General features: G+C 40.4%; 1 protein-coding gene across 4 annotated transcripts in view; it reads right to left on the minus strand.

Moving 5' to 3' along the window:
* The window catches only part of NCOA3 (nuclear receptor coactivator 3), a 120,371-nt gene extending 105,463 nt beyond the window's left edge, over positions 1–14,908 (minus strand). For 3 of the 4 annotated variants that reach the window (XM_059899035.1, XM_059899038.1, XM_059899034.1), the window contains exon 1: positions 14,748–14,908. The gene's annotated coding sequence lies outside the window, so the exon portion shown is untranslated. Of the gene's footprint in view, positions 1–11,114; positions 11,149–14,747 lie in introns of those variants that run through there. The other variant, XM_059899036.1, reaches the window with a different exon arrangement.
* Between the last annotated feature and the right edge of the window lie 9,951 nt (positions 14,909–24,859).

A 24,859-nucleotide genomic window follows, 5' to 3' on the forward strand; every position in this document is an offset into this window, starting at 1 on the left:
GTTTCTTTGCATTTATATGAATTAAGGAATGGGATCTATAATACATGTTTGTATAACTGTTCCTCAAGCTTTAAAACACTTGTTATCCCCCAAAACAACATACATATGACCAAAAACTTGAGCGTTAATACAAAGACATCACTAATAACTAATAAAGATCTGTACCACCAAAGACCGGGAGAAAGTATTTGCAAAATACATCTGATAAAAAGATGTACATAACCAGAATAAACATGAAAAACATCAAACAAACAAACCTCTTGGGACTTCCCTGGTGGTGCAGTGGTTAAGAATCCACCTGCCCATACAGGGGACACGGGTTCGATCCCTGGTCCGGGAAGATCCCACATGCCGTGGAGCAACTAAGCCCATGTGCCACAACTACTGAGCCTGAGCTCTAGAACCCGCGAGCCACAACTACTGATCCCACATGCCACAACTATTGAAGCCCGTGCACCTAGAGCCCATGCTCCACAAAAGAAGCCACCACAATGAGAAGCCCACGCACCACAACAAAGAATAGCCCACACTCGGCACAAGTAGAGAAAGCCCACGCACAGCAACGAAGACCCAACGAAGCCAAAAATAAATTAGTTAATTAATTTTTTTTTTAAAGTGTTTAGCCAGGACATGAAAGCAACCTAAATGTCCACTGACAGATGAATGGATAAAGAAAATGCAGTCTATATATGCAATAGAATATTACTCAGCCATAAAAAAGAATGAAATAATGTCATTTGTAGCAACATGGATGGACAAATATCATATGACATTGCTTATATGTAGAATCTAAAAAAATGGTACAAATGAACTTATTTACAAAACAAACAGTCACAGATGTAGAAAACAAACTTATGGTTACCAAGGGGGAAAGGCGGGGGAGGGATAAATCGGGAGATTGTGACTGACATATACACACTACTATATATAAAATAGATAACTAGGACCTCCCTGGCGGTCCAGTGGTTAAGACTCCGCGCTTCCAATGCAGGGGGCGCGGGTTTGATCCCTGGTCGGGGAACTAAGATTCCATATGCTGTGCAGTGAAAAAAAAGAAAAAGAAAATAGGTAACTAATAAGAACCCACTGTATAGCACAGGGAACTCTACTCAATACTCTGTAATGACCTATATGGGAAAAGAATCTAAAAAAGAGTGGATATATGTGTATGTATAACTGATTCACTTTGCTGTACAGCAGAAACTAACACATTGTAAATCAACTATACTCCAATAAAAATTAGTTTAAAAATAATAACTAACATCTTACTTAATGGTGGAAGATTGAATACTTACCCCCTAAGGTTGAGAACAAGACAAAGCTACCTATCTCCCCAAATTGATCGAACTGGTCAAATGATTCAGTGCAATCACAATCAAAATCCCTACATTGTACTGGAAGCACTAGCCATTACAATAAAGAAAAAAAACAAAAGAAGAGGAGGCATACTGATTGAAAAAGATGAAATAAAACTTATCGTTATTTACAAACAACATGAGCACCTATGTATACAATCCTCCTAACCAAACTACCTAAAAGATGCTAAAACAAGTGAGTTTGGCAAGGTTACAAGATACTAGGGAAATATACAAAAATCAATCATATTTATATATACAAATTATTGAAAATTGAAATTTTAAAAATACTATTTACAATCACATTTAAAAAAAAATAAAACTTAGTGATAAATTTGACAAAAGATTATATAAGATTGTACGCTGACAAGTACAGAACACTGTTAAAGAGAAATTAAAGAAGACCTAAAAAAAATGGAGATATATATAACATGTTCATGGAACAGAAGACAATATTTTTAAGAAATCAATTCTTCCCAAACTGATCAACTGATTCAATGCCATCACAATCAAAATCACAACAGACATTTTGCATAAATCGATAAGATTTTAACAAATATATGGCAATGCAAAGGACCTAAAATACCCAAAATAATTTGAAAAAAAAGAAAAAGTTGGAGGACTTCCCCTATCTGATTTCAAGGCTGGAGTAGAGACAGATTGAAATATATATCAATGGAACAGAAGAGACTCCAAAAATTGACCTACACATATTTGACTATTTGAATTTCAACAAAGGTGCCAAATCAATTCAATGGGGAATGTATAACCTTTTCAACAAATGGTGCTGGAAAAGTTCAATACAATGTAGCAAAATATGAACCTCACCTCTTATCTCACACCATATACAACAATTACGTCAAATAGGTCACAGACCTAAATTTAAGAGCTACAACTATAAAACTTACAGGAAAAAAAATGAGAAAAATCTTTAGCAAAGATTTCTTAAATGCAACGCAAAAATCAATAAATTGAATTCCAATAACAATTAAAAACTTCTACTCTTCCAAAAACACTTATGAAAATGGAAAGACAAACCACAGACTCAAATATCTCTAAAACACATATCCAAAAAAGGTTTTGTATCTGGAATAAAAGAAGTCTTACATCTCAGTAAGATAAACCCAACTCAAAAATGGGCAAAAGATATGAACAGACACTTCACAAAAAAGATATACCAATGGCAAGTAAGCACATGAAAATATATTCAACATCATTAGTCATTAGGAAAACTCAAAGCCACAATGAGCTACCACTATATACCCACGAGAATGGCAAGCATTAGAAAGACTGACCATACCAAGTGCTGATGAGGATGTGAAACAACCTGAACTATCATACACTGCTGGGAGAAATATATAATGGTACAATCGTATTGAGAAACAGGTGGCAGTTTCTTAAAATTTTTAAATGTTAAACATACACTTAGCATATAACCCAGCCATTCCATTCCTGGACATTTACTCAAAAGTAATGAAAGCATTTGTTCACACAAAGCCTTGCAACACAAATGTCATAAAAGCTCTATTTTTGATAACCAAAAACTAGACACAACCCAAATGTTCATCAATAGGTGAATGGATAACTTGTGATATACCTATACAACGCAATAGTACTAAACAATAAAAAGAAATGAAACTATTAACATATGCAACATGAATAAATCTCAAAATAACTATAAGTGAAAGAAGCCAGCCTCCCCCAAAGAAAATGTACATACTGTATGTATAATTCCATATATTAAAAGTTCTCAAAAATACAAGCTAATCTTTAGTAACACCAAGCAGATCAGTAATTGCCTGAAGATGGGAGAGGGATGGATTACAAAGGGATACAGGAGGGATCAGATTTTGGACTTCAAAGGTAACAGGTATTTCCATTATTGTAATTATGACGGATTCATGGGTAGACATATACATCAAAACCCAAATTGTACAATTTAAATATATGCAATTAATTAACTGTCAATTACACCTCAAAATTGGAGAAAAAAGGAAAAAAGCAAACTATAGTGATAGAAAGCAGAACAGTGGATGATTGAATACAAAACCCCGAACAGGACTGAATGCAAATGAGCAAGAACTTTCTGGGGTGATGGAAATGTTCTGTATCCTGATTGTGGTGATGGTAAAACCGTTTACGTTCATCAAAACTCAAGCTGCACACTTAAAATGATTGAATTTTATTATAAGTAAATTACACCTAGATAAAGCAGATTTCTAAAATTTAAAACAGCATACCCAAATGTTATCTAGGTACATTTTAAACATCTTTAAATATATTAAAAGGAACAAATATATACAGTTACAACATATTATAGTCTATCACCTCATTAATCTATGCTACCAGTTTGACATCCTAACTGGGGTTTTTTGGGTTTTTTTTACATTTTTTAATTTTTATATTTTTTTATTTTATGTTAAAGAAAAACAAAAAAGCACTAGAAGAAACACATGAAAAGATTTTTTTAATTTCTCAAACTAAAAAATTTGATGCCACAATATACTACTCAGAGATGAGGGAATCAGGCACTTCACACACTGCTGGTGGATTTGTCAATTGATGCAATCCCTAAAGGGAGCAAGCTGCAGTATCTATAAAAAGTTTAAATTCATAGTCTTTAAAGTAGCATTCTCCATCTACAAATTTTTATATACTTCATAACAAAACATGAGAACAAAGAAACATGTATGAATGCACTTACAGCTTTGTTTGCAGTAATATGAAACTGGAAAAATTATGATATATCCATACAGTGGAACACCGTGTAACCATTAGAAAGAACTTAGTAGCTATAAATATAGATATGAAACCTCTCCAAGATCATTTAAAAAGTATACAGTCCAGAATAGGGCTTCTGAGTGCCAGTTACATTGGTGTTCATTTTATGAAAATTTATCAGACTGCACTGTGCACTTTTCTGAATGTATATTACACTTCAATACAAAGTTTACCCCAAAACATGGGAGAAATTCATTAAACTTAAAGTTTTTAAGCACATGCATTTATATGCCTAGAGTAACAATGGCTGCCTCTGGGCAGGGGATAGGGAAGTCAGCTGAGGAAGTTGCCTTACTTTCCACTGTATATCCTTTGGTACCTTTTGAATTTATCCCATGTGCACCTGTTACATATTTCAAAAAATATTTCTGAACTGAGACCATCTGCAACTGTATCTATGTATGAGTTGGGTTTTTTTTAATACAGAAATAAACTCGAGGCAGAGATGGATTTAGGTCCATAATAGCTCTTCATAACCGAATTTCAAATCTCATACCCATTACAAGTTTCATCTTCACTGTCTTTATAACCAGTAAGCAGTTTAAATTTCAACCTAGAAAATAAATTTTAAAAAACTCACCTTTTCTACGTTGAATAGGGTTTTGTGTATGACTTCATCTGAAGAAGAAAAAAAGGGCTCTGCATCGAAAAACCTGACTATTAAATGAGATCATGTACGTGCAGCACAGAACAATGTCCAGGCACACAGGCAATCGATAAATGGTAGCTTTTATCTTTCATATCTAAGAATATGAATCAGAACACAGGGAAGAGAATTTTATTGGGGTAAGAGGGGGAATGTAGAGCAAAGGAGACAATAGCAACTGAAGTATAAGATATACAGATATGGGAATTCCTTGGCAGTCCAGTGGTTAGGACTCTGAGCTCTCACTGCTGAGGGCCAGGGTTCAATCCCTGGTCAGGGAACTTGGATCCCACAAGCCATGTGGCGCAGCCAAAATAATAATAATAATAATAATAAAGTATAAGATATACAGATAGAATTAAGGAGATGATGCTGGAAATGTAGATTAGAGTCATATTATGAAAGGCTATGGGAACTCCATGGGAGTTCAGTTGCAAAAGAACAACAGAAGATTTCATGCCTTCAAGCAGTCAAACAACATGAAAGGACAAGCTTTTAAAGGATTAAATAAGAAAGGAGAAACAGTCACTCTCATGGACAAAAGGTGAGAGCATTAGTATAACCTCTTTGGAGGTAACTGGGTAAGAGGTATTAAAGTTTTAAATGTACGTTTCTTTTGATTCAAAAATTTCATTGCCAAGATTTTTGTACTAAGACATACTCATACCAGCAAACAGATCTACATATAGTTCACTGTAGTATCATTCAAAATAATACAAGATTGGAAACAGCAATGAGGAACTGGTTAAATAAATTATATCCATTCATACAAGGGAATATTATACAGCCTTTTCAAAATATGAGATATAGAAGACTCTCCAAGTTCTTTTGCTAAGTAAAAATAGTGGGAGCTCCCATTTGTTAATTAAAAATAAAAAGGGAGGGGGAGAGAATAGAAAAAATGAAACTAAAGAGACATCCATAATCCCACGTACAGAATTATCCTCTAACAGTAGTAGCCTTGGGGGGGCGGGGTTTAGCTATAATGACCAAAGACCTAGGGGTACCAGGAGCCTAACTTTCACTTTTTCACATATATTTTTAAATGAAATTTTTAAAACATTATAATTTTATGTTAAGTAAACACTACAGAATAAAAGAAGTGGACACGGGAGAAGATTAGAAGCAGCAATTAGTTCCGTTCAGATCTACTCCATCTCCTCCATGAAGTTTCCTTAACAATCCCAGCTGAAAATGACCTTTTCTTCCTCTGAACTTCTGAACCACTTTATGTTGCTGCAAATATGTTTTTTCAATTATACTCAGTTCTCAACTAGATTATAAACTCCTAGATCACAAAGGGATTTTAATGCCCATAACATTTTACACAATTCTTTGAAGAACAGTGGTACTGAATAAAAACATTTGAGCAACTTACAGAAGGACTGCTCTGTCCTAGGGCAAGTGGCAAATCAGAATGTGGTATTCTAAGGCCCAGACACGATTTAGCTGGGCCAACTCTTCGAGGGAGACATAAGTCCCAAGCAAATCGTTAGGACTCTAATTTTATCTCGATTTCCAGGTAGAAAATTTGACTTGAGAGTTGAACTCTAGAAACTTCCACATTCAAACACCAAGCATTTGGGGGGGACTTAAAGTGAGTATCACTGAAAAAAGGATTTTAAAAGCTTATAAAACTAATGGTCCCTATCTCAAAGAATAGACAATTTGACTGAATCCGTCCTACCAATCAATAAATACTGACTCTTGGGCTTCCCTGCTGGCGCAGTGGTTATGAATCTGCCTGTCAATGCAGGAGACACGGGTTCGAGCCCTGGTCCAGGAAGATCCCACATGCCCCGGAGCAACTAAGCCCATGCACCACAACTACTGAGCCGCGTGCCACAACTACTGAAGCCCATGTGCCTAGAGCCCATGCTCCACAAGAGAAGCCACCGCAATGAGAAGCCCATGCACCACAACAAAGAGTAGCCCCCGCTCGCCACAACTAGAGAAAAGCCCGCACGCAACAACTAAGACCCAATGCAGCCAAAAATAAATAAATAAATAAATTTTAAAAATAATAAAATGAAATAAAAAATTTAAAACTCCCTTAAAAAAAATAAATACTCATGCACAGAAGGAGATAATTAAGATTCATATCAGGAAATAAGAATTATATTTTCAGTTGTGGTAGTCTGGGAAATTTACTTATATGAGACAGGATCTGAGCTGGGCCTTATGACTAGACTAGATAGCAAGGGAGAAGAGCAGAAAAAAATCAGCATGACTGAAACAAGGGGCAACAAAAGTGGGAAAGATTGATTAAAAACAAAAAAAAGACTGTGATAAGAACTGAACATTAGGTTAAGGAATTTGGATTGTACTCTGCAGATTTTTAAGCAAAAAATGTGATCAAAATGTTTAAAAAGTTTAAACTGGCAGAAGAATAGGAGTAGGGAAAGGGCAGAGACTAACTGGAAAGCTATTACAGTAATCTAGAAATAAAGGGTCTGGACTACTTTTAGAAACTGGAATGAAAATATATTTAAGAAAAAGGTATCAATAGGAGTCTACAAAAGCAAAATCATTTATTCAATACCATAACTGAATTTTTTTTAATATAAATTCATTTTTTTAAATTTATTTATTTTTGGCTGCATTGGGTCTTTGTTGCTGCGCGCAGGCTTTCTCTAGCTGCGGCGAGCGGGGGCTACTCTTCGTTGCAGTGCGCGGGCTTCTCATTGTGGTGGCTTCTCTTGTTGTGCAGCACGGGCTCTAGGCACGTGGGCTTTAGTAGTTGTGGCATGTGAGCTCAGTAGTTGTGGCTCTCCCGCTCTAGAGCACAGGCTCAGTAGTTGTGGTGCATGGGCTCAGTTGCTCCGCAGCATGTGGGATCTTCCTGGACCAGGGCTCGAACCTGAGTCCCCTGCACTGGCAGGCAGATTCTTAACCACTGCACCACCAGGGAAGCCCCCATAACTGAATATTTAAATAATCAAGTCTTGAAATGTTTTATCTCTGCACTCTTGCTAATGATTTCCCACCAAGAGGAACTGTGCTCTCTCCATAATAAAATCAGTCATTCTTCAAAGCCCTGCATCCTGATCACCTGGTCCCTTTCCTCCACTGAACTTCTCCAAGATCTTTACAGGCAAAACAGATTACCTTGTTCTGAAGTGATGTGAGTACCTGATTGATTGTGTGCACTTGGAGGTCAAAACCTTTTTAACTCTCAGAGTGCCTTAAATAGTACAAGCTTAATAAACACTGATTAAGTATGTGTGTTTATGGCGGAGTGGACAGCAGCCAAGCAGTAGCCAATTAAAGATGACTGAAGCTGTAAAAAAAAAAATGATTGACGCTTAAGGCCTCATAGGTAAGAGAACAATGGAATGAAAGTCAGTTTTAGAAGTCACATGTGGGAGCTATTTTGTACTATGGTTAAAAAAGGGGAGACTGAAGGTCCTGGGCAAGTTCATGGTTTCAGGTTCACCTAATTTGGGGCCCACACACCTAAGGCTTCCACCATTCTAGATGTGGTTATGCACTTTGAAAGTAGCTTCCTGAATTAACGTTACTGGTTCCCAGTGAAATTGTGTGTAAAACTTAATATAGTAATAGTCCTGTCTCATACGAAAAGATACCACTGACCCTCCAATAGATGCAATGTGTGTGTGGAGTTATTTTGCTCACTTAGTGAAGTTAGATTTTCCTAGATGCAGCCAAATATTCGCTCTGACAGCAATGGAGCCAACTCTCTCGGATGGGATGAAAGTACTGTCATAAAACACAACCACCACCCGCAGGTAAAAGAGGAGGGAGATGAGTCTGGTTGGAGCAGAGAGTGTGTAGACTAAATTTAGACACAATCTGGTTAAGAGAAAACTTGGTTATCCTTAAAGTATTTTCAAATACAGTTGCCAAATTTCAATCTAGAAACAAAACCAAGCTGATGTAGCTACTCTAGAGTGACTTAAATTCAATAATCCATTTCACTGATGACAGCTTTACTGAGAGTAAAGAAAATATGACTTCATTTTCTTACACCAGAAGGAAGAGGTTGAAAAGTCTCTCCCTCCCGGCCCCCAACACACACACACACACACACACAAATTTTGCCCTTGTAGCATATATTACTATAGTGAAGTCAGGATCTCAAAGTCATCCTGTCCCCAAACTCATGAGTCAGCACAGAAACCTGCATCTTCACACCATTATCTGGCATAAACTGCTCAATCCATTTAATATTTGACCAAAAAAAAATGTTTAAGGCCATTCTACATATCTATACGACGTTTTAAGTTTATAGGATTTTCTAATACAAGGAACCTTGTAAGATCATATACTCCACCTCTTTGTGTTATAAATTTAAAAGCAGACCTAGAGAGGTTGATTTGCAATCTCAGAGTACAAACTTGCAAATTATTCTCAAACTCTTCACTGGTACTATTCTTTTCAAAATAACAAGCTAACAAATGATACTGCTCAGGTAACAAAGGGGGAAATATTTAAAGGTTTTCACGTGTAGGGTTTTTTTTTTTTAATTAAAATTGTTTTAAAACTGTGAGCATATGATCACACTGCTCTTTCCACCAATAACAATTAACTCTCATTTATAAAAATGTCGGTTTTGGACACTTAGATTTTGATAAAATTTCCTCTCAAAGTAAAAATTACTTGGTTTTAGATTTCACTTAAACAGAAGAGCAAAGAATATTTACTCTAAAAGTCTCCCCCCTCCCGTTTTCTTGTATGTTAAAACCCTTTCTTCCCCTTCCCCAAGCTTTCTCCTCTTTTGTACTCAAGTTCTCAAATGCACAAGATGGAGGAACAATACCACAATACAACTGCAGGCTTCCTGCCTACTAGTCAGTCATTATTCTTCAGACTTGAGAACTTTCAAAACACTGGTTGGGTTGCTTTGAAATTCCCTCTTTCAGATTTTCCCTCCTTCATGGGACATCTATTTAAAAGAATGACTTCAAAAATGTCTTGCTGCACCCAATCAAAATGCTCTAAGCAAACTAAAAATGTTAGCTTTAGATATGAAGGTAGGATGTAAATGCCTGAAGTTTGACAAACACCAATCTAAAAGTAGAGGACAGAAAGAAAAAAGTGTATTTCTGGCCAAGCATAAGAACAGTATTTTTCTCATATGTTTATTAACCTTATTTCTGAAAAATTCCACATTTATATGGAAGAATCTTAAAGATTACCTTACCATCTCATTCTTTTTAACAATACCATATAGAAATCTAAAGGTCTAAAACTACATTGAGCTGAACAGAAAAGGGTTACCTTAATTATTACTGACAAAGAATAGTTCACACTAAAATGAAGTGTATTTTATTTTTAAAAGTTTTCAGGGGCAGAAAAAAAATGACCAGCAGCAGTCACCTGGAAACCTGGGGAATTTCCCATTTCCTACGACCACACTTGGATCTTGGCAGTAGTACTTACTAATAAACTTATTTGGTTGTTGAGATAAACTAATGGAGCTACTCTAGACAGAGACATGGGGGGAGGATGGGGGATAAATTATCTGCTTAGCTCACAGTGGGTTCCTTTTTAAAGGCAAAAGCATTAAAAATGAAGGTGAAACACACTGGCTCATGAGTAACAACTTGTCAAATTGTTACAATAAACAGTTTGCCATAAGCAACAAATAAAAATTTTTCCCACATCTCTAACAAAAACAAAAAGACCAATTTATTTCAAACAATATTCAATAAAGCTCAATCCCAGTACAACAAAATAATTTAGCTAGTCCCCTGGAGTTTGTTATAATGGGATTTAACCTGTACACTCAACGTTCAATTAACCATGAGGCTTATCCTAATTGAGGATTATGCTGACCTCTGCAGTCCTTTCCCATCTATCCATCTACCACTCCTACTCAGCTGCCATAGCTACCAAAAGCAAAGCAGCAGGGAGCAGTAGATTATCCATTACTATGGGATACCCAGGCCAATATTCTCTCATCATGTGGATGATGAAGAGGTTAAATTTAGTAATCTAGTCAGCCTACGTTCCAAAAAGTGAAGTTTCATAACGCTCACTTGCAGTCTCTAACTAAAGAGATTAAAAATTTCTGAAGAATTCCTTCATAGGTGAACAGTAAAGTCACTCTTTCCTAGAACATATCAATAAAAAATATTAACAGAAAAGAAAAAATAGGACACTGATGTTCCTAATGAAAAATAGGAAAAGGGACAAACAGGAAACACTAGTCCATTTGCTCTTAGACCATTCTTTGAAATAGGTAAAGCCTCTGCCAGTTAGGTCGGACTTCTTTCCTTTTCCTCTAGGCCACAAAGTTTACTACATAGGTAGTTAAATAAACCTTTATTACTGCCCCCCTGTAAATTGACCTAGACCGAAGAACCTACCAAACTGAGTTAATGCTGACGAAGTTGGGAACTGGCAGTATGTAGTCTAAGATTATCCGGTTTGTGGATAAATCAGCCTTCTAGACACTGCAGGTCTTCCTTTCAACTCCTGCTGTGTATCTTCTGGCAATTTTCCTGTTCATTTAACAACTTTCCACCAGAAGGTAGGAAAGGGAAAGGCGATTAAATTCAAGTCAATTCCATCATTTGTTAGGGAGCTGAAAATAAGGTTAGGCTCTAGATAAATTACATCCTTAACCCAAAATAATCTTCTCCCAGAAACCCTGTCAGAAAACCAATGGGCCAAATGAATTTACCTAGCTATCATTAACAAAGTGAAGGAATAAACCTCATTACAATCGAACCCCTCCTCCACCTGAACTGTAAAAGGTTCATTTTGTAATCCCCTTCTCCCACCCCAAAAAGCACTCATAAAAGAAAAGAAAACGCCTACATTTTACTGCAGCACTCAACCTCAATGCTATCCCTGAGAATCTAAACTAACATACACTCACCTATTTCCTTAAAGTGTTGAACTATGAGGAAAAAGAAAAGTTAACATACATTTCCAATACTAATTTCCTGCTCCCAGAGCTTTAACCACTCAATAATGCAAAAAAGGAATATTCTACACCACAGAGTATAGTAAATTCAAACCAAACTGGAAAAGGTACTCCCTAGTTTAACCCTTGAGAAACTCCAGTTCCTCTTCAATCAGGATCAACAACTCTTGTTTTTCTAGTCCTAGGTAGCATTTAAAGAGTAACAATTGTGTTAAATTGTGGTCACCTGGCTGTGTAGACAGTCACTGGAAGCTATATTCATTCTAAACTTGCAACAAATTAAAAGTTTTCAAAAGTAGTCCACATCCTCTGGCCAAGGCTTGAAATTATGTAGTCTAAAAAAATTGTAGAAAGAAACCCTAAAGCCGTTTATTTTAACACCAATTAGGGATAGTACAATAGTAGTTTGGGTTTTTTATCTTACCCTATTGTCCAAACTAAAATATAAGTCATTCTTTTAGAAGACTTCTCGAAAACCTACTAGTCTTCAAGTTAAAAGGAACTATTCTATATAGAATCATACTACTAATGCTCAAAGGACTGAACTTAAAAGAAAAATAAACCTTTTTATCTTTAATATGTCCCTGACATAGTAAGAAAGTTTACTTCAAATGACCAATCAAGAAGGCATTGGTAAGTAATCATTTCAGAAACTATTTTTTATTTACATGTCTCCTAGAAAAAGGGTCCAGGGTCCAACAGAACATTCACTCTTTATTGAATGAATTCTAATTTATCTGCTTGGGGGTGGGGGGTGGCAATGTATAGAAATAATTTCTATATGGGGAAAACACAGCATACTCACTTTCAAAATATATTTAATATAATCCCTAATCCCCTAATCTTTAATATCACTGAATTTTTTTTAATGAACAGTGTTGATAAATTTAAAACCACCATTCTAAAACATTTTTTTTAAATCCTGTTAATTATGCTACGGTTGTTATGCATTTTCAAAGCCTCTGTAGTGAAGGAATATTTTATGGTAAAAACATTTCCTATAACTGCTCTAGAAACATCACAGCTTCCCACTTAGTCCACAATCCTCATGTCCAAAATGTACTAACATATACCAGAAGCTATGCCCTTTTTTTTTAATGCTGATTAGACAGTTAAGTCATTTCTATCGATACATAAAATTCCCCTATAATTTAGGATCGCAATCTAGATTACTGCTCATTTAAATGCAGAACCTGAAGCAACCTCCAGTAACAGAAGCTATAGTGTTCAATATCATTTTACATGTTACAGAGGCTTCATCTTACATACAAACAATGAACCCTGGCAGGGTTCTTCACCCTAAAGCCCGACAGATTGTTATTTCCTTAAGGGTGCTAATAGATAAGGCAACATAAGCAGTAAGTTTGGAAGAGCTTTTCTAATCGCCATCAACAATTGTTGAAGACAGTAAAGAGAAAGCAGTATTCCCACCCCATCTTCCCTTTCTTTGGTTCATTCTTTTTCCCTGCTTTTGGTAGCCAACAGGGGTGTGTTTCGAATGAAAATTCTTTAATTATTCCAAAAACCAAGAATACTCTAGAAACCAGTAACAGTCGTTGCCTCCTGGGAATGGGAACTGGAGGGTTTAGGGTAGGACAGAGGCTCGGTTTTCTTTTTGTACCCGCCCAGTTGTCCCTAGACCAGTTATATGGGGTATAACCTATCCTAAACTAACAAGCAATAACTGAATTTGTTTTCAAGAACACAAACTTACACATTTCCATTTAACATTTTGGTTTATGCGGCAATCACAAGACTTACGATTTTTTTTTTTTCCATCATCCTCTAAATAACCTGCTGCAACAAATACTGATGCGTTCCTGCAGCCAGGGACCAGTTAGGTGGATCCGAGACCAGGCGTCTGAATCAAGGAGATGCAGCAATCTCACTCAATACTACTAGCACTCTCACTCATCTCATTCAACTCCATTTCAAACCGCTGCAAGACAGCTGGTACTCGCCTTCCTGTTTCTTTACGGTACGGGCTTAATAACAAAAACAGGTTGGCTTTGAAGCGCTGCTGCTCAAAAAGTGCAAGAAGGAAGTCTTCACATTCGGGAAGGGGAGAGAAAAAAAAAAAGTTCCGACTTCGAGAGAATTTCAGACCTTTCGTGTCTTTCCATTTGAGAAGCTCGAACTCCTCCTGCTAGTGAGATTTCGAGACGATGCTCTCTGCCTCTCACAGCTGCTCTTTTGGTTAACTTTTCCACCCTGAGTGCCCTCAAACTGCCTAGGAAGCAACTAAGCCCTCCAACTACTCGTGGGTTGTTTTTCTAAAGCATGTGCAAGACAAACTACTTAAACCATCACAAATTGAATCAATGTACCTAAGAAGATTAGAGATGGAGAAAAGAAAAAAGAGTAATAATAAAGACAGCCCAATCCCAAATTTAATTCACTAACTTCCACTTGCTATTTCCCAGCCTTCACACCCGAGGTAGCAAAATGCCTTTTTACTGAGAAAAACTGCTGAGAACCTACCCGTGCCCAAAATGGAAATCCCGCAGATAATTCGTGTTAAAATATTTAAAATGCCCAAGTGCAGGCGGAAACACGGCAACAAAATCCAACCCGATTCTCAGTACGACTTGGAGGCTGGGCTGGGGGTGAGTGGGGGGGTCTGTGCGGCTTCCCCCTCCCCCTGATTCTTCCGAATAACTAAGAGACGCCAAGGCAGCGGGAGGAGGGGTCGCGGGGAGCTTTCAAAAGCACCCCGAGGGCTGCGGGAGGATAAAACTTTAGGGACAGGAGGGAAAAGTGGACCCCCGCGGTCCCCCCAAAACTCCTCGGGGTGACCCCTCCACGCAGGGACCCCCCTCGCACTCCCAAGCCAGCTGCCGCCTAACCTCGACACCCCTCCTCCGGCCGCGGGCCGCCCCCAGGCTGCGGGGAAGCGGCGCGGCCCCGACACCCCGAAACTATCTCCGCGCGCCCCCCGCACGGCGCGCCCCGCAGCGCCTCGGCGGAGCCGGAGCCGCCGGCTCGCCGCAGCCCGGGAGACTCGCCCTCTTCCCTCCGCCTCGCACTCCACCCCCTTGCCCGCCGCCGCTCTTCCTTTATCTCCACTCACCGCCCGCCGCCATTTTCCTCGCAGCTCAGCTTTAAATCGGAAACTCGCCGCTCAGCGCTCAGCCAGCAGCCGCTGCGCCGCCGCCGCCGCCGCCACCGCCACCAACTCAGCAGCCGCGGCCGCCGCCGTTGCTGTGGAGGAGCTGAGGCAGTAGCCGCGGGAGCCGAGGCGCGGGGGCCGCCGGGATATGTAGTCTCGTAGCCACGCCCAGCACTACCGGTCCCAGGGGGCCTTGCGCGGCCGGGGCGCTGGGTGGTCCCGCCCGGTCAGGCTTCCGTGGCGCGAGGGCGTGGCCGAGTGGACCCTGGGGCCGCTTTCGCTCACTTACCACCTGGGGCCCGCGGCAGGGTCAGGGGAACTGGAGTGCAACCCTAGTCTTGCCCTTAATTTTTTCATACTTGTTTTTGTCCAGTAATATCTAACATTTATGGAGCGTTTATTGTGTGCCAAGCACTGATCCTCAAAACAAGCGTCCCTTAGGGACCACTATTAGACTCAGTGTTCAAATGAGCAAACTGAGGCACAAGGTCAGAAGCCGCGGGGCTGTTCATTAGATGCTAAAATCACTGGGTGAAAGGTTGTTGGGCAATAGTATATTCACTATTTATTCAGTCCCAAAGTATAATATCAACCCACGGAGTACACAGCACCTACAAAGGGGAACAGCTGGCTTTGCACTGGGGCAATCTGGCAGACAACACCTTAACCAAGCGATCAAATCACCAGTCACTATCACTTAGCATCACCAATAATGGATCAAACTGAAATTATGCGTCTTCTGATATGATGCAGTGGGGAAAATGTAACGCCCCCTCCGTAGTATTCTTGCCAAAAAAAAAAAAAAGGTAACCTGAACAGAACTATGAAAAAAACAATTAGGCATATCCAGAATGGTGAGGCATGCTACAAAATGCCTAACCTGGACTCCTAAAAATATCAAAGCATGAAAGGTGAGAACCAAATGCAGGGCTTCCGTGGTGGTTGAGTGGTTAAGAATCCGCCTGCCAATGCTAAGGGACATGGGTTCGAGCCCTGGCCCCGGGAAGATCCCACATGAGGTGGAGCAACTAAGCTCGTGCACCACAACTACTGAGCCTGCGCTCTAGAGCTTGCCTGCCACAACTACTGAGCCCGCATGCCACAACTACTGAAACCTGCGCGCCTAGAGCCGGTGCTCTGCAACAAAAGAAGCCCCTGCAATGAGAAGCCCGCGCACCTCAATGAAGAGAGAGAAAGCCCACGCACAGCAACAAAGACCCAAGGCAGCCAAAAATAAAAGTTAATTATTTAAAAAATGCAATAGGTGGGCCTTAGCTGAATCCAGGTTTTGTTTATTATAAAAAGGATTTTGGGGGGAAATTTTAATATGGACTGTATACTAGATAATAATATTTAATCAGTATTAAATGTCTTGAGCATGACTAGAATAAAATAAATAACCACTTGCTAGCTCCACTACCGCCATTTCCCGTCTGGACTATTGCAGTAGCCTCCTCACTGTTCTCCCTGCTTACATTCCACTCTTTCCCCTGGAGTCTATTCTCAACATAGCAGCCAGAGGGATCCTGGTAAAAACAAAGTCACTTTACGTCTGTCTTCCAAACTCTTTGCAGTTACCTGAAGAGCCCCATACAACCTGTCTCTGCCTTCCCCTCCCCCTTCTAAGCTCATCACCTACTTCTCATCCACTCATTACTGTATTCCAGGAACACTGGACTCCTTGGGGTCCCTCCAACATACCTAGCACACTCTGGCCTCAAAGATCTTGCATTTGCTATTTCCTCTGCCTAGCTCACTTTTTTCCAGAAAATCCAAATCACTCACCTCCCCCATGGTCATTGTCCAAATGTCACTGCTTCAGTGAGACCTTCCCTAATTTCTCTATTTTAAATTCCCACCCACTTCAATCCCAGCTTCCCCTACCCCTCCTCCTTGCTTCATTTCTCTCTGTAGCACTTTCTATCATTGGAAACACCATGTAATTTTGTTTATGGTGCTAATTATCTCTTTTCCTCACTAGAATGAAAGCTCCATGAAGGTAGGGCTTTTGTGTCTTTTGTTCTCTGATATATTCTTAACACCCACAACAGAACTTAGCAATAGTATGGATGCAGTCAATATTTGCTCATCAAACAACAGATACCAAGTACCATGTTATATGTTGAGAATCCAGAGATGAAATACTAAGACCCTGGGTGACCTTTCACCTGCACAACTGCAGCTGTCCCCTAGCTGCTCTCCTTGCTTCTCCCATTAGTCATCCTATAAGCCACTCCCCCACTCAGTAGCCAGAGGGATCTTTCAAAAACCATACATTAAATTATGTCACTTCCAACCTGAACATGTTCCAATGGTGAAACTGCACAACACAGAGTGGGACTTGAACCCACAGGCCAGGACCCAAACCCAGCCAAAACCCAGACTGGGACTTGAACCCACGAGCTGGGACTTGAACCTAGCCAGAACCCACTCTTCTTTTTTTTTTTTTTTTTCTGTTTTTGGACTTTTGTTTGTTGGAAGATTTTTAATTACAGTTTAAATTTCATTACTTGTGATAGGTCTGTTTATATTTTCTATTTCTTCCTGGTTCAGTCTTAGAAGGTTGTGCTTTTCTAAGAATTTGTCCATTTCTTCATGGTTGTCCATTTTATTGGCATATAGTTGTTTGTAGTAGTCTCATAACCCTTTGTATTTCTTCAGTGTCAGTTGTTACTTCTCCTTTTTCACTTCTAATACTATTGATTTGCATCCTCTCCTTTTTTTTCCTTTTTTTCTTGATGAGTCTGGCTCAGGGTTTATCAATTTTGTTTCTCAAAGAACCAGCTTTTAGTTTTATTGATCTTTGCTATTGTTTTCTTCATTTCTATTTCATTAATTTCTGCTCTGATCTTTATGATTTCTTTCCTTCTACTGACTTTGGGTTTTCTTTGTTCTTCTTTCTCTAGTTGCTTTAGGTGTAGGGTTAGATTGTTTGAGATTTTTCTTGTTTCTTGAGAACCCACTGTCTTTTAATTGAGATCACACACCTGGTCTCAGGACTTAATGAAGCTCAGGTTCTTTATGTCTCATCACAGAAAGAATTTAGTGAAACACAAAGTGATGGGTAAGAAGTGGATTTATTTATAGAGAGAAACACATTCCACAGACAGAGTGTGGGCCATCTCACAAGGTGAGAGGCCCCAAAATATGGGATGGTTAGTTTTTATGGGCTGGGTAATTTCATAGGCTAACGAGTGGGAGGATTATTCCACCTCTTTTGGAGAAGGGGCAGGGTTTTCAAGGAATTGGGCCACTGCCCACTTTTTGGCCTTTTATGGTTAGCCTAGGAACTGTCATGGCGCTGATGGTTGTGTCATTTAACATGCCAATGTATTACAATGAGCGTATAATGAGGCTCAAGGTCTACTGGAAGTCAAATCTTCCACCGTCTTGGACTTAGTTGGTTCTAACCAGTTTTTGCCGTGTCCTCAATGGCTATGTCATTCTTTTAGAGGTTGTGCCCTGCCCCCTTCCCTCCTGTTTCAATGGCATCCCATGGCATTTGGGATAAAACCCAGACCCTAACTGATTTGGTCTCTGCTTCCCTCTCTGATCTCAAGTAATCTATCTCTTTTTTTTTTTTTTTTTTTTTTGATTTTGTTTTGTATTTTTTTAACATCTTTATTGGAGTATAATTGCTTTACAATGGTGTGTTAGTTTCTGCTTTATAACAAAGTGAATCAGTTATACATATACATATGTTCCCATATCTCTTCCCTCTTGCGTCTCCCTCCCTATCCCACCCCTCTAGGTGGTCACAAAGCACTGAGCTGATCTCCCTGTGCTATGAGGCTGCTTCCCACTAGCTATAATCTATCTCTTCATATTTCTTACCCCATGCCAGACACTAACATTCTTGATGTTTCCTGAACATACCAAGCATGCCTCAGGGCCTTTCACTTGCTGTTCCCTTTGCCGTCTGGAATTTTCTTTCTTCCTGTCTTGCTCCCCACTGTCACTCAGATCTCTGCTGAAATGTCTCCTCCTCAGGTAGATCTTCTAAAGCAACACACACACACACACACACACACACAGCCCAGAGTCACATAACCTTGTCTTAATTTCTTCATTAGGATTAACACTATCCGAATTTTTTTTAAGGAAATCTTTTTTTTTAATAAATTTATTCATTTATTTATTTTTGACTGCGTTGGGTCTTCGTTGCTGCGCGTGGGCTTTCTCTAGTTGTGGCTAGCAGGGGCTACTCTTCGTTGCGGTGTGCGGGCTTCTCGTTGCGGTGGCTTCTCTTGTCGTGCAGCACGGGCTCTAGGCATGCGGGCTCAGTAGTTGTGGCTCGCGGGCTCTAGGGCACAGGCTCAGTAGTTGTGATGCAAGGGCTTAGTTGCTCTGCGGCATGTGGGATCTTCCCAGACCAGGGCTCGAACCCATGTCCCCTGCATTGGCAGGCGGATTCTTTTTTTTTTTTTTTTAATTTTTATTTATTTATTTTTGGCTGTGTTGGGTCTTCGTTTCTGTGCGAGGGCTTTCTCTAGTTGTGGCAAGCGGGGGCCACTCTTCATCGCGGTGCGCGGGCCTCTCACTATCGCGGCCTCTCTTGTTGTGGAGCGCAGGCTCAGTAATTGTGGCTCACGGGCCCAGTTGCTCCGCGGCATGTGGGAATCTTCCCAGACCAGGGCTCAAACCCATGTCCCCTGCATTAGCAGGCAGATTCTCAACCACTGCGCCACCAGGGAAGCCCCTGGCAGGCTGATTCTTAACTACTGTGCCACTAGGGAAGTCCCAACAGTATTTGAATTTTTTTTAATTGTCCGTCTCCCTCTCTAGACTGTAAACTCCAAGAGGGTAGGAAATTTGTCTGTTTAGTTCACTGCAGTGACTCCCTTACTTAGATGAGCATCTGACCTATAGCAGGCAATTAGTAAGTGTTCGTGGGGAAAAAAAGAACGAATGAAGAAAGGAGGGAGGAGGAAAACAATGGGAAAAAATAAAGGAAATCAACCATTTATTCTATCAATATTAATTAATATATATGTTCACAGGAAGTATAAATGACATTAACAATAAAAAAAAATAAGCACAAGTTGTTTGAGAACCCAAGGACACACCTGTAACTCAAGGGGTGTCGGAGAAGGCTTCCAGGAGGAAGCGACTTCAGTGCTGACTTTGGCAAGGTTTGGATGGAACCTGTATGTCATCCCACACTGACACCTGGGAAACACTACTATAGACTTAAAATCTAAGGCAAATGAGTGACACGCTCTAGTAAAAAGTCTATGAAGATGGCTGCCATCATTCCGTCCTCCTTGTTTGCACAAGCCACTCCTCCATCAAGAGGTAAGCCTTATTTCCACTTCCTTGAATGCGATTTGCCCCATGACTGTTTGACCACTGGAAATGGTGGAAGTTACATGGTAGGACTTTCAAGCCCATGCCTTAAGATGATTGGCAGCTTTCATTTCCTTCCTCTTGGAAACCAGCCGCCATGCTGTGGGAAGCCAAGCCACATGTAGAGGCCACATGGAGGAAAACTAAGGCACTCCAGTCAACAGCCCCAGCTAAGGTCCCAGGCAAAAGCCAGTAGTAACTGCCAGCCACGTGAGTCAGCCTTCTTGCACATTCCAGTCCCTACAGCCCCCATCAATAAGATCTGGAAAAGAAAAACCACCCACTGAGCCCAATCGACCTACAATATCATGAGAGATAATAAAATGGTTGTTCTTTAAGCCACTAAAGTTTGCGGTGGTTTATTACGCAACATTAATAAGTCAAACAGTCTACATGTGTGGACTTCTGTTGAACTGTGCTTGAGAACTTTCAGTAGGCAGGAAGAGTAGTCTCAGATCTGAAATTACCCCCAATAAAATTGTTTGGCCTAGGAGACACAGAAGCATAAACTCGGTGCAAATGGGATTAGAAGGTCATGTAGCTAAAGCCCTCCAAAAATTAAGAGATTCTCCCTACCGCATTTCTGATTGCACAAAGCCTCTGCTTCCATGTTCCCAGGAGGGTTGCTCACTTCCTCGAGGGCAGCGATGCCAGTCAGGTTTCCTGGGTTGCCAGCAACAACGATAGACTCTGGAATGTAATAAAATGATACACAGGAACTCACAGAATCAAAGGGACAACTGAAGGACCAGGGCCAGAAATGTCAAAAACTAGGGGAAACGAAGATCCTGAACATCTTATCTGGGACCAGCAAGTAAATCTAGAGATCAATCATTTTATCCCATCTTCTCATCACCTTGTTCTGAGATTCAAATTCAAAAGATGAATTTGTTCAATTGGTCTAGCTTGGGTCACATGTCGTATATGCAAGTAACACATTACCAGACTGATAATAATGCTAAGTAGCCTGCCTACAACTTACTCTCAAATGATTCACATGGGAAAAAAAAAAAAAAATACACACACATACACAAACACGCACGCATGCACACACAGAGTGCATGTAAGCAAATGCAACACAATTTTATCAATTAGTAAATCTAGCTTCAGGGGTACATAGGTGTTTATTCATTATTCTTGCAAGTTTTCTGTAGACCTGAAATTTTCCAAAATAAAAATTAAAAGTTTGGGCAGAGGGGGAGGGGGTACTTATAGCAGCAAAAAGATTGTACTAGCCAGCACTCATAGAAACCCTATACTTACCAGGCACTATTCCAAATCCTTTACATATATTAGTTCATTTAACCCTCACAGTAACCCTAAGCAATGGGTTTTTATTATCTCTGTTTTACAGATGAGTAAAGGGGAGAATTCAACAAGGAATTAATTTGCCTAAGAGTATGAGCACTCATTGCTAGAGTGAGGATATAAACCAGAGCTCACAAGCTCATGTTCTTAACTATTATGCTTTACTGCCTCTCCAGAGACACAAAAACAATAAAGACATTTAATTGTCATACAAACTTGTCTAAAGGTAGAGAGTTTCAGAGTGTGTTCATCAAGGAACAGGATATTACAACTCTTCTGCTCCACCATCTTCAGAGTATTTGCTTTCTGCCCTTAGTTTACAGCCTCATGGATACAAGATGGCTGCCACAGCTGAAACATCACATCAACTCACCATCAAGTCCAAATGCAGGAAGCAGAAGAGTGAATAGATGGCAAGAGAGACATTATATCTCTCAATTTTTTTTCCTATATAAAACTCTTCCCCAAAATTACTCCCTTCCCTCTCAGTGTCCCCCACCCCCCAAACAAACATCCCCTTCCACCTCATTACAGTGGAGGTATAGGCCACAGGGTCACCCTCGCTGCAAGGGAATCTGGGAACCCAAGCATTTACTACTTCAGCCACAGGCTTTAAATAAGTGGATGAGTGAATGCTTCTCAGTTGTCTGGTCCAGCCAGCAGAGGCTCTGCTTCTGTCCCTGCCTTTCTCACAGTCCCCTATATTCTTCCCTCTTTCACTGTATGACCATATAGCCTAGGGGCTAAGAGTGTGGGCTTTAGCACTCACTGCCTGAATTGCTCAGCTGGTTCTGCTACTTATAAACCTGTATGCTGATGACCAGTTACTTGGACTTTCTGTGCCTCCACTTCCTAAAATGGGAACTACAATGATAATAATACCTATTTCATAGGACTATTATGAGGATTTAAATAAAACAATACGGTAAAAGCCCAAAGAACAGTGTCAAACACAAAGTACACCCCTGATAAATTTTTTTTTAATGTATTTTATTTTTTTTGTTTATTTTTTTGGCTGCGTTGGGTCTTTGTTGCGGCGTGTGGGCTTTCTCTAGTTGCGGCGAGTGGGGGCTACTCTTCATTGCAATGCGCGGGCTTCTCATTGCAGTGGCTTCTCTTGTTGCAGAGCACGGGCTCTAGGTACACGGGCTTCAGTAGTTGTGGCACATGGGCTCAGTAGTTGTGGCTCACGGGCTCTAGAGCGTAGGCTCAGTAGTTGTGGCGCATGGGCCCAGCTGCTCCGCGGCATGTGGGATCTTCCCAGACCAGGGATCAAACCCGTGTCCCCTGCACTGGCAGGCGGATTCTTAACCACTGCGCCACCAGGGAAGTCCCTCAATAAATGTTAATAATGATTATGGATGGCAGTTCCAAAGTTGGGGCTTGCAGGGATTAATATCCAAAGGTTAGGAACAATTTCCTCCTTTTCTCCCCATTTTGCCTCATTATAGTGATTACAGTCTGAAATTTCCCTGCAAGTGAAAATAGATTGCTCGGGTGGATACCTAAACCCTGTACATGCCTAAAACTCTGTTTCAAAATACTTAATCTGAAAATGAGCTGGCACTGGCCCAGGCCCCATGCCCAGACTGTACTCTGAACCACTCCACTCTCCAGGTAGGACACACAGCTGAGGGGGAACAGACAGACAGAAGAGATTTAGAGGCAATGAATGCTTTAGTGTGTTGTTTTGCTTAAAATGGAGGAAACATCTCTGTGAAGAATCACATTTAAGGCACATTTCTGGTAGTACAGAGCTGTCCAAGCCTTTCAATCCAGAGTAACCTTATTCATGCCTCTTGCTTTAGACCAAGATCAGGGGATGGCAATCTGTGATTTTTGTGCCAGAGGTGGCACAGGAGCCCGCTGAAATTGGCACCGGAGCTGGCTGCAACAGACCTTCCCCTCCCTACAACCTGTAAATGACTTTCCACAGCTAGAAGAATTTTAAGCCCAGCTAACTCTTGGCTTTTTTTCTTTCTGAGATTTACTTCTTTTTTTATTTTTTTTTTAATATATTTTCTTGGCCATGCTGCATGGCATGTGGGATCTTAGTTCCCCAACCAGGGATGGAACCTGTGCCTTTTGCATTGGAAGCACGGAATCTGAACCACTGGACCGCCAGGGAAGTCCCATCTTTCTGAGATTTACTTCTTTTTTTTTTTTTTTTAATATTTATTTATTTTGGCTGCACCGGGTCTTAGCTGCCACATGTGGATCTTCATTGCCCCATGCGGGATCTTCGTTGCAGCATGTGGGATCTTTAGTTGCGGCATGCAGGAACTACTTCCCTGACCAGAGATCAAACTCGGGCACCCTGCATTGGGAGAGTGGAGTCTTAGCCACTGGACCACCAGGGAAGTCCCTGAGATTTACTTCTTAAATGCATTTGCTTTAGGAAGAAATAATTTGCTACCCTATGCTTAAAAAACATTTTTTAAGTGTTGGCGAAGATGAAAGGATGAGGAGAAACTGGAACGTGTATACACTGCTGGTGGGTCTATAAAATGGTGCAGCCATTTTGGAAAACAGTTTGGCAGTTCTTCAAAATGTGAAATGTAGAGTTGCCATATGACCCAGGAATTCCACTCCTAGGTATATACCCAAGAGGATTTCAAACATATGTCCACACAAAAACTTGTACAGAAATCTTCATAGCAACATTATTCGTAATGGCCAAAAATGGAAACAACCCAAGTGACCATCAACTGTTGAATGGTTAAGCCAAAGTGGTCTCTCCGTACAGTGGAATATTATTAGGTAATAAAAAGGAACAAAGGGACTTCCCTGGTGGTCCAGTGTTAAAGAATCCGCCTTCCAGTGCAGGCAACGCGGGTTCGATCCCTGATCAGGGAACTAAGATCCCACATCGCGTGGGGCAACTAAGCCCGCGTGCCACAACTACTGAGCTTGCGCACCTCAACTAGAGCCCGCGTGCCGCAAACTACAGAGCCCACGCACCCTGGAGCCTGCACGCCGCAACGAAAGATCCCGAGTGCCGGAACTAAGACCCAACGCAGCCAAAAATAAATAAATAATTAATTTTTTAAACAAATAAAGGAACAAAGTACTGATAACACAGGTGAACCTTGAAAACATTGTGCTAAGTGAAAGAAGCCAGCCTCATGCTATATGATTCCATTTAGGTTAAATGTTCAAAATAGGCAAATCTACAGAACAGAAAGTAGATTATTGGTTGCTAGGGATCAGAGGATGGGGGTGGGGGGCTGGTGGTCAGTTGCTGGGGGCGGGGTGCTGGGTTTCTTTTTAGGCTGATGAAAATATTCTGAAATTAGAAAGTGGTGATGGTTGTGTGACTCTATGGATATGCTAAAAACACTGACGTGTACACTTTAAAAGGGTGGATTTTATGGTATGTGAATCCTATCTCAATAAAACTGTTTTTTTAAAGTACCTAT

Source organism: Balaenoptera ricei, chromosome 15 (genome assembly GCF_028023285.1).
Source record: "Balaenoptera ricei isolate mBalRic1 chromosome 15, mBalRic1.hap2, whole genome shotgun sequence".
NCBI lineage: Eukaryota > Metazoa > Chordata > Mammalia > Artiodactyla > Balaenopteridae > Balaenoptera > Balaenoptera ricei.